This window comes from Oryctolagus cuniculus, chromosome 18 (genome assembly GCF_051225735.1).
Source record: "Oryctolagus cuniculus isolate XC-2025 breed Fujian yellow rabbit chromosome 18, ASM5122573v1, whole genome shotgun sequence".
NCBI classification, from domain to species: Eukaryota; Metazoa; Chordata; class Mammalia; order Lagomorpha; family Leporidae; genus Oryctolagus; species Oryctolagus cuniculus.
In genome coordinates, this window is record NC_142884.1 from 40750734 (window position 1) to 40762018 (window position 11285).

The window sequence follows — 11285 nt, forward strand, 5'->3', positions numbered from 1 at the left end:
AGAACAGTGCCCATCCTCCCAAGACCATAGCCAATGAGAGGGAGGGGTAACACCCCCTTAGCAAAATCAGGTACTTTGCCAAGTCCAGTTAACCACCCACAGACAACTGCACTGATCATGGGGAAGGGATATTTTGTGTGAGCTCACAAAGGACTACTTATTTAAGAAAGCACTCTCAGTGGATGGTGACAGAGTCCAGGCTCTTCCTCCCCATCTTCTCAGAACCACACAAAGACAGTGTGGAGGCCAAATATGGAGCAAACTCTTAGGCAATGAGTTCACGGCCATGCTCCAAGTTCAGCACAATGTTCAAATTCAGTGATTGCCAAGTGAAGAAGCAAACAACCAGCCATGAGCTCAAAAACACTCTTGAGCTTTTAAAAATACACCTCTTGCAAATGAGGACTGTTGAAAAATCTCGAGAGGCAGGCTCCCTGCTGGCACCCCCACCCCACCCCACGCACCACAGCCAAGGCCCACAGTGATAAGGATGATCCTCACCTTGCATCTGCACTGCCTAAGGATTGGGGCCTGGGAGAGTCACTTCCCTCTGTTGACAAGAGCACGGAGGCTTAATGAGTTAATATTTTCAAAAGCCTTCTGAGCGCTTTGATGAGAGCAGCTGCACCACTACAAAGCAGCCTTTCATCTCTGAGGCGGAAATGGGCTCTTTTCCCACCCCTCCACCCAGCTGGTCCTGCTCAGCCCCGCCAAGACCACTCTTCCCTAAAGGAGAGGAGAGGAGGCAGCTCCCACGGAACGTGACCTGTGAGCCGCTGACCTCTCTTCCTTGGCCTAACGCACCCTGGCGGATTTTGCTCGTGCAGCATCAGCAGCGGCACGAGCAGGCCTGCTGCACTGCTCCGTGCCATCTGAGGGAGTGGAGAAATCCTTCTGCTGGAAAATAAATGCAAATAGATTCTAATCAACAGGAAGAGCTCAATTAGAGCCAAGTTCAGCATGCTTCAAAGGTGTTGCTATTTTCTGCCTGGTTTATTCCACGCAGCCACTTTCAAGGGGCCTCTGACCTTGGGCGGGAGCTGGCAACAGGCGCTGCTCCAGACAAGTCTGTAACTGGACCAGCGAACTTCCCACCCGTCTTGGATGTCTTATGAAGCCAGCAAAGGGCAAAGGCTCCTTGTTAGCAAGGATGTTTGAGTTTAGAGCCATGTTTCTCCTCTTGTACGCCCACAGCAAATCTGTCAGGGTGCTGAGTGCAACTCAACAAAGACCTGTGCCTTGGCCAGAGGTCTGAAGGGCCCTTGGCTACAATAGACCCCAGGGCATCATGACCATCTGCAGAAAGTATTCAGGACTCTTTCAAGCTGCATGAGACAGATTCCTGCCCAAGACACCTGATATAATGAGGGGCTGGGGCCATTGCTGTGGCAGGGCAGGTTGGGCCGCCACCTGCAGTACCAGCATCCCTTATGGGTGTCCATTCAAGTCTTGGCTGCTCCACTTCTTTTTTTTTTTTAACTGAGCATTCTTTTTTTAAAAGATTTATTGTATTTATTTGAAAGACAGAGAGGTCTTCCACTGGCTGGTTCACTCCCCAATTGGTCACAACAGCTGGAGCTGTGCAAATCCAAAGCCAGGAGCCAGAAGCTTTTTCCGGGTCTCCCAAGTGGGTGTGGGGGCCCAAGCACTTGGGCCATCTTCTACTGCTTTCCCAGGCCATTGCAGAGAGCTGGATTGCAAGAGGAGCAGCTGGGACTAGAACGTGGCACCCATATGGCACCCAGGCCAGGGCTCTAACCCACTGTGCCACAGCACCAGCCCCTGTTCCACTTCTGATCCAGCTCCCTGCTGATGCACCTGGGAAGGCAGTGGAGAATGGCCCTGATGCTTGGGCCCCTGCACCCATGTGGGGGTCCCAGAGGAAGCTCCTGGCTCCTGGCTCCTGGCTCCTGGCTTTGGCCTGGCCCAGCCTGGGCCAGTGCAGCCAGAGCCATTGCAGCCATTTGGGGAATGAGGCAGTGGATGGAAGATCTCTGTCCCTCTCTCTCCCTCTCTGTAACTCAGCCTTTCAAATAAATACAATAACCTTCAAAAAAACAAGCAAACAAAAACGCAGAGTATGATAGCTGAGGCAGAAAGCCAGGCCCTGTGTTGTGGTTTCAGAGCTTGGCCAGAAATCCTCTCTAGCTCTGCCATCCTGGGACGCTTCCTTAACCATCCTGCAAGCAGCTACTATTGTTTTCTCTGGTTTGTAAAGGACACAAATCCTGACAACATCTCAAAGCCATCATGAGAAGTGGATGGGGGCGGGGGCGGGGGGGATACTTGGCACAGTGTCAGGTACATAGCTCATGTCCAGTAAACATTGGCTGGGAGACTGCCTTCCGCTTGCTATGAGTGCTACAGCTGGGCTGGAAAATGTTGCCAGGGACTCTGTGGAAAAGAGCTAATGGCCAGAAACTCGAGGAAAATTTGCGTAAATCCCCCTGTGGGAGTGTGTGAAGGCACATTGCTGTGAGGCCTGTCAGAGGCTTTAATGTGTTGCCAGCAAGTTTAGCTTTGAAAAACACGGAGGGAAATAAATTTACCTATATAGTTTTGCTATAAAAATACCAGTAAATATCCAAGATACATGAATGTCCTGAAGGCCAAGTGCAGAGATGCTGAACCAGCATTTTCTCAGCCCATTCTCCAGCCGCCCAAATCAACCATCACACACTCTGACAGGTGCACAGAGACCTCCCGCTGCAGGTGAACAGGAACCAGGCAGGCAGCAGGCTGAGGCGGGAGGGCCTTGCTAAATTATCTTCTATTTTGCTTTTGGTTTTAGTAAATTGCTGGTTTCGTCTTGTCTTTTAATATATAGCTACATTTTTCCTCTCTATTTTTTAATAAAAAAGAAGAAAACTGGAAATTGAGTTGAGACAATTGTGTTGTTCATTCTGTCAATTTCATTTTTTGCAAACTTTGTTTAAAAATAAAGTAGTTCCGTTCATTCACTCTCCTAGTATCTACAGCCCCAAATGAGAGCCTTCCTTTTTATTATAAACTCTAGATTGGGAAAGTGCCTTTTCCCAGGAAGAAGTTTTTCAGAGCTGTGTGTAGGGGCAGGGCAGAGCCACTCCAGTGCAAGGCCCTCGTCAACAGCAGTGAGCCCTGGGACCCCTCTGGAATAATCCGGTGCTGTCTCATGCAAAAAGAGGCCTCAGAGCCCACCAGCCAGACTCAGCGACTTCTAGTTCATCCATTCACCTTTTCTTGTCCTTTTGAAAGCTCTCTGCTGGCCCCAAAGTCTTCCTTCATCTGACCAGGGGTTGTGAATTTTTTCTGTGATCTCAAAAAAGACCTAAGGAAACTTAGGCACACATTCTAAAGATGAAAAGTGACAAATCAGTATTTCCAATCCCTCAAGTCTTGACCTTCTGAGATTTATGCCTACATGTGGCCTCTCTGAGGATAAGCTGAACTCAGAACAGAGGTGCAGCAGGAGAAACCTTTGCTTGTGATGCCAGCATCCCATATCTGAGCACTGTTCATGCCCTGGCTGCTCCGCTTCTGATCCAACTCCCTGCTAACATGCCTGGAAAAACAGCAGAAGAGGGCCCAAGGGCCCCTGCCATTCACCTGGGAGACCCAGGAGAGAGTTCCAGGCTACTGGCTTCAGCTTCAACCTGCATCGGTCCCAGCTGTTTCAGCCATTCAGGGAGTGAATCAGCCTCTCCCCCCCCCCCGCCCCCCCGCCTGTGAACTAAAAAAAATCCTTTATCTAAAAAAGGGAGTCCCAGTGTGTCCCCAGGTAGAGGTACGGACGGGGTCACTGCTCATTCCTTTCAGATCCGAGTTACCTTTTTACAGTCATATCTGACTCCTATACAAGGAAAAAAAAAAAAAGGTTAAGAGTTCAATTTGCTCTGGATTTGGTTTCCCGTCACATGACTGAGGCAGATAACAGCCCAAGACTCACTGGCCCAGTTTCATAGATGAAGAAGCTAATAATTGTCCCATAAGCCATAGCTCTATGTGACAGAGAACATAAATTAAGCTCTTAGCTCAGCTCCTGGAACATAATTAATGCCAACCAACATTTACTGAGGACTTAACATCACCATCATTAGTAACTAACTAATGGACACTAATGGGCAACTAATGCCCAAAAAAGAGGAGGAGAAAGAAATGGCATAGAATTAATTAAGAAGGGAAACAATCATGTAAAATTACAGGTTGCTTTGGGGTTCAGACAACACTGGCACCATGGGAAAACACAGACAGCCCCCCTCATTCTCATTCTTCAGCTAAGAGACCCTGCCCCAGGGAGGTGAAGGCATTTGCCCAGGGCAGTGCTGCCAGGCAGAGCTTCTGCCCCAAATTCACAGGCCAATTGATTTCCCACAAAAAAAAGTGTGAGCTCCCCCCCCCCAAAAAAAAGCCAGCTTTGTAATCAACCAGCTCTGAAAGCACACTCAATAAGGAGCCACACTGGGAAAGGTTGGAGGAGACTTAGACAGGGGACCCTCATCCTTGCCACCAAAACTCTACTGCTCATCAGTGTCTGACAGTGAGACAAGACCCGCCCCACATCCACCTGACACTTGTTCTGTCCACTCAACTACACTTGAAACCACCGGCCCTGCCCAGGGGTGGGAGCTCTGGGACAAGCTCATGGGACCATATCTTAAGAAAACTGATGACTTTTCAGAAGGAGCTAAATCATAATTAAGGGGCATGCCATCTTGCTGGGCAACAGATTCTATACATAAAATAATAGAACTGAGCAGACTGAGTGAGGGAAAACTTGAATGAAGAAGTTATGAAAGCTACCGATAGCACAGAGACTCTGAAAGCCAGCAGAGAGGAACGAGGCATGACGCTGCTGCCACCTGCTGCTGCCACCCACCACTCCTTCCCTGGTTCCTTAGCCAGGGGACACCATCTTGCCGGAAAGAGGTAAGCAGAAAATGCCATGACTCCTGCAGACCTCACTGACTTCAAAACCAGTCTAGAGCATTGACCGGGGTCCAAGAGACAACCTTGCTCCAGGAGAGGAATGAACACTGCCTGCCTGAGCCCACAGTGCTGCTGTGAAGCTGCTAAGTGCCCTCTACCTTAGGAGGCGGTAAGCAGCCCTGTCACTGCCCGAAACCGCCAGAGACAGAGCAAGGACACATCCCAGGGCAGAGAGCAGGCCCCTCTGAACCCTGCAGCTGCGGGAATTCAGGAAACACGCCCTGGAGCCGGGCTCACTCACTCTGTGTCATCAGGGAAGCTCCCTTGGTTTCTTGGAGCTAGTCACCGGCAGCAGGTCATACACAATCCCGGAGGACAAGACCTGTGGAAAACGCTTTGTACAGAGCACTGAGTGGCCAGGGCACAAACCCCAGTGTCACCCCTGCATGCCCTGCAGAAACTGGAGGTAGTCCCTTCCATGCCCTGCAACTCTGGAACCATCACTGTTGGTGATACAACCTCTAGAGTTACATTCACCTGTGCTATCTGGAAGGCCCTAAATGCATTCTTCTGCTTCTGGTTGATGGCTGCCTGTCCACAACTCCCAGCACAACTGGCACTTACTCTGTGAGACCTGGGTAAGGCCTCCACTGTGTCCTGCAATTTCAAGACTGTGACTGTTAGCACTATAGTACTCTACACCTCCTAGGGAAGGATGTATCTGCATTCCACTGCTCCAGGTCCATACCTGCCAGTGCACATTCCGCAGCGTAACCTTTATATGCACCCTGTGGGACTGGGGCTAGATCTCCTTAACGTTCCCCAGTGCTGGGACCCAGGCTGTTGGTGTTACAAACCCAAGCATTCCTCATGCCCACACAGCCAGACTTGGGGAATGGCCCATCCACATCATACAGTCCCAGGGCCACAGCTGTTGGTTCCATAAGTCCCAGTATCATCCAGACTTCTCTGGTGGGACAAGGGGGCAGACTTCTTTGTGTTCCATAGCAACAGGAGCATGGCCACAGCCATCACAAACTTAGTGTAATTGATATCCAACTCTCTGGACAAAGGCATGCCTTTGGAAACTCACACCCACTTCAAAGTCATACTACCATCTCCCAGAACTGCTGTAGACTAGACAACTGTGGCACTCACAGACACAGCTGATGCTGATTACAACTGAAAAATTAGGTTACATTTCTAGGCTCATCTAGAACCAAAGCCAAAGCAACAACTCAAGTAATACCCCACATTTCACCTAAAAAGAAAAGTTTTTTCCAATGAATCCTACTCCACAAAAAGATGGAACTATTAAGCAGATGCACAGACATCAACATAGCAACACAGAAAACATGTAGTAGAAAGAAGCATGACGCCTCCAAAAGAACACAACAGTTCTCCAGCAATAGAGCTTTATCTGAAGAAAATCTATGAAATGCCTGAAAAATAATTCATAATAATGATCCTAACTAAACTCAAGGAGACACAAAGACATAGTGCAAAAAGAAAACTAGAAACCAATATCTTTGATGAACATAGATGCAAAACTTCTCTGGAAAATATCAGCAAACCAAATCCAACACTACACCAAAAAGATCATACATCACAATCAAGTGGGATTTATCCCAGGGATGCAAGATCGTTCAACATTTACAAATCAATAAATGTCATAAATCATATCAATAGAGTGAAGAACAAAAACTATATGATCAGAGAAAGCATTTGATAAAATTCAACAGGCCAGCATTGTGCCATGGCAGGTAAATCTGCCACCTGCAACACCAGCATCCCTCATGGGCAACCGTTCATGTCCCCGCTGCTCTGCATTGGATCCAGCAACCTGCTAATGATCTGGGAAAGACAGCAGAAGATGGTTCAAGGGCTTGGGCCCTGCCAACCACGTGATAGACTTGGAAGAAGCTCCTGGCTCCAGCCTGGCCCAGTCTGGCCGTTGCAGCCAGAAGTGAACCAGTGCATGGAAGATTCTCTCTCACTCTTGCTCTCTGTCTCTCTCTCTCTCTGTAACTCTCACTTGCAAACAAATAAATATTTTAAAAACATTCAATATCCCCTGGTGATTTAAAAAAAAAGAAACCTCAACAAAGTAGGAATAGAAGGAATATACCTCAAAATGATAAAGGCAGACCAATGGCCAATATCATATTGAATGGTACCTTAGATCTAGAACAAGGCAAGGACGTTAATGTTAATTTTCACTACTCTTTTTTTTTAAAGATTTATTTATTTATTTGCAAGTCAGAGTTACACAGAGAGAGGAGAGGCAGAGAGAGATAGAGAGAGAGTGAGAGAGCGAGCGAGAAAAGGTATTCCATCCGCTGGTTCACTCCTCAATTTGCCGCAACGGCCGGAGCTGTGCCAATCCAAAGCCAGGAGCTTCTTCCAAGTTTCCATCCTCCACTGCTTTCCCAGGCCATAGCAGAGAGCTGGATTGGAAGTGGAGCAGCCGGGTCTCAAACCGGCGCCCATATGGGATGCCGGCGCTTCAGGCCAGGGCATTAACTCACTGCGCCACAACACTGGCCCCTTCACCACTCTTCCCCCCCTCCCCACAGGTAGAGTTACAGACAGTGAGAGAGAGAGAGACAGAGAGAAAGGTCTTCTATTCGATGGTTCACCCCCCAAATGGCCGCAATGACAGGAGCTACACCGATCTGAAGCCAGAAGCCAGGTGTTTCTTCCTGGTCTCCCATCTGGGTGCAGGGGCCCAAGTACTTGGGCAATCCTCCACTGCTTTCCCGGGCCACAGCAGAAAGCTGGACTGGAAGAGGAGCAACCGGGACTAGAACCCACTGCCTATATGGGATGCTGGCGCCACAGGCGGAGGATTAACCTAGTGCACCATGGCACAGGCCCCCCTTCACCACTCTTAATATAGTTTTAGAAGTATTGTCAAGAAGAATTAAGGAAGAGAAAGAAAGAAAGGGCATCAGAATTGGAAGGAAGGATGTCAAAAGACCTGTTTGCAGACAGAAAAACCAAAACATACCACCAAAAAGCAGTTAGAACTGATAAACTAGTTTACTAATGTTGCAGGATACAAAATCAACATACAAATAGAAAGCATGTTTGTATACCAGTAATGACCTAGCTGAAAAAAGAAATCCCATTCACAATAGCCATACAAATATCAACTATTTAGGACTAAATTTAACTAAAATAGGAAAGATCTCTACAATAAAAATTATAAAACATTGATGAAAGAAATCAAGGGCACAAGTAAATAGAAAGATGTTCCTTGCTCATGGATTGGAAGAATTAATACCATTAAAATGTCTATACTACCTAAAGCAATCTACAGAGTCAATGCAATCCCCAACAAAATAACAAAGATAGTCTTTAGACATTAGGAAAAAATTCCTAAAATTCATATGGAACCACAAAAGATCCAGATTTGCCAAAGCAATCCCAAGCAAGGAAAAAGCAAGTCAGAGGCACTACAATACCCGATTTCAAAGCATACTACAGAGGTATAGTAATTAATACAGCATAGTACTGGCATAATAACAAACATATAGATCAATAGAACAGAGTCCAGAAATTAATCCATATACATACAGCCAATTGATTTTTGACAAAGGTGCCAAGAATATACATTGGCAAAAAGAAAGTCTTTTTAATAAAAAGTGCTGGCAAAACAGGACAGATGTATGTAGAAGAATAAAATTAGATCCCTACCTCTCACCATATACAAAAATCAACTCAAGATGGATCAAAGACCTAAATGTAAGGCCAGAAACTATAAAATTGCTAGAAAATACAGGAAAAACACTTCAAGACATTGGTGTAGGCAATGATTCCTTGGATAAAAGCCCAAAGTGCAGGCAAGAAAAGAAAAACTAGACAGATGGTGTTATATCAAACTCAGAAGCTCCTGCACAGCAAAGAAAACAATCAATAGAGTAAAGAGACATCCCACAAAATGGGAGAAAATATTTGCAAGCTACTTAGCTGACAAAGATTAATATCCAGACTATATCAGCAATTCAAAAAACTAAAAAATAAAATACCAATCAAAAAATGGGCAAAAGACCTGAATAGATAATTCCCAAAAGAACAATTGCAAATGGCCAATAAGTATATTTAAAAATGTTCAATATCAGTAGGCATCAAGGAAATGCAAATCAAAAATAAGATATCACTTCACTCCTGTCAGAATGACAAAGTAACATTCCAGTGAAAATGGGGAGAAAGAACTCTTATACACTGTTGGTGGGAACTAATGCAGCCCCTGTGGAAAACAGTGTGCAAATTTTTAAATTTTTTATTTATTTGAAGGCAGAGTGACAGGGCAGGGGGTGTGGAGAGAGTCAGAGGGAGAAAGAGATCTTGCATCTGTTGGTTCACTCCAAGGATTCAGGTTGGGCCAGGCCAAATCCAGGAGCCAGTAACTCTATGCTGCTCTCCCACACGATGGCAGGGGCCCAATACTTGAGCCAGCTTTTGCTGCTTTCCCAGGAGCACTATCAGAGAGCTGGATCAGAAGCAGATCAGCGGGAACTTGAACCACCACTCTGATGCTACTGATGAGAAGATGTTGGCATTGAAGGAGCAGTTTAACCTGCTGGACCACAATGCCAGCCCTGCAGGTATATTAGAAACCTAAAAATAGAAATGCCATATGACCCAGCAATCCCACTGCTGGGTATATAGCCAAAAGACATGAGATCATTGTATCAAAGAGATGTCTATCCCACCATGTTTATCACAGCACGGTTCACAGTAGCCAAGATATGGATTTAACCAAAGTGTCCACCATCAGATGAATGGATGAAGAAAATGTGGTACATATACATCATAGGATACTATTTTGCTATAAAAAAGAATGAAGTCTTGTTGCACAGCAGCAAAATGGATGGATCTGGAGGACATCATATTGGGTGAAAAAAACCAGACACAGAAAGACTAATGCCACATGTTCTCTTTCATATGTGGGAGCTAAAATTAAAAAAAAAAAAAAATTGAACCCAGAATGTTGATACTAGAGGGTTGAATGGGTGAGAGAGATAGGAGTTTGGATTTAAAACAAATAGGGGGCTTTGCAGACACTGTTGTCAGCCGAGCTGCCCACCATCAGCTATAGGCAACCCTGCAGTTTCTGTTGACATCACTGTCAATGGCAAGCCTTTGGGCCATGTCTCCTTCAAGCTATTCACAGACAAAGTTCCAAAGACAGTAGAAAATTTCTGTGCTTTGAGTACTGGAGACAAAGGATTTGGTTATAAGGGTTCCTACTTTCACAGGATTATTCCAGGGTTTATGTGCCAGGGCGGTAACTTCACACGCCATAACCGCACAGGGGGCGAGTCCATGCATGGAGAGAAATTTGATGATGAGGTCCTGGCACCTTGTCTATGGCAAATGCTGGACCCAATGCACATGGTTCTCAGCTCTTCATCTGCACTGCCCAGAGTGCATAGCAGGATGGCAAGTAGGTGCTCTTTGGCAGAGTGAAAGGGAGCATGAGCATTGTGGAAGCCATGGAGCACTCCAGCGAGACCAGCAGGAAGATGACCATTGTCAGTTGTGAACAATTATAATAATCTGACCTATGCTTTTATGTGAACCACCAGACCATTGCTTCCACAGCTCGGGAGAGCACCCCTCCATCTCATCGATTTGCAATATCCTATCATTGTGCTCTCACTGCAATTCTTTGAGCTTCATGTTTTCCCTCCTCCTCTCCAAGTCTAACTGGATTTCAGTCAAAGTTATGATTATAAAATAAAAACTCAAGCAAGAAACAGAGGAAGCTGGGTGTGGTTCATTAATTGTGACAAATATACTAACATGAGATAATAATAGGGGAAGCAGGGTTGGAGTATATGGGAACTCTTTCTATTACTACTTCACAATTTTTCATTTGTAAATTTAAAACTATTCTGAAATACAATGTTTAAAAACAAAACAAAACAAAACAACAAAGTAAATGAAAATTTAAAAAGAAACAAAACAAAAAAAGTCAGTCCTAAGGGAAAAAAATTACCAGTGTAGTAACTGAAGATACAACAGGGCCTGAGTGACCTGACATTTAAAGTGAAACATTTCACAAAGTTTGTTGACTTGATTTCTTGCAGTACCAGGAGACCCAGATGCAGTTTTAGACTCCTGGTTTCAGCCTGGCCCAGCCCTGGCTATTGCAGGCATTTGGGGAATGTATCAGTGGATGGAAGATCTCTCTCTCCCCCATCTTCTCTCTGTTACTCTGCCTTTTATATAAATAAATAAACAAACTTTTAAAAAAGAAATATAGGGGCTGGCGCTGTGGCATAGCAGGGAAAGCCACCACCTGTAGTGTTGGCATCCCATATAGGTGCCAGTTCAAGTCCTGGCTGCTCTACTTCCTATCCAGCTCTCTG

At 45.8% G+C, this 11285-nt stretch overlaps 1 pseudogene; it reads left to right on the forward strand.

Moving 5' to 3' along the window:
* The first annotated feature begins 10185 nt into the window (after positions 1-10185).
* LOC108175507 (peptidyl-prolyl cis-trans isomerase A pseudogene) lies at positions 10186-10466 on the forward strand (annotated as a pseudogene).
* The last annotated feature ends 819 nt before the right edge of the window (positions 10467-11285 follow it).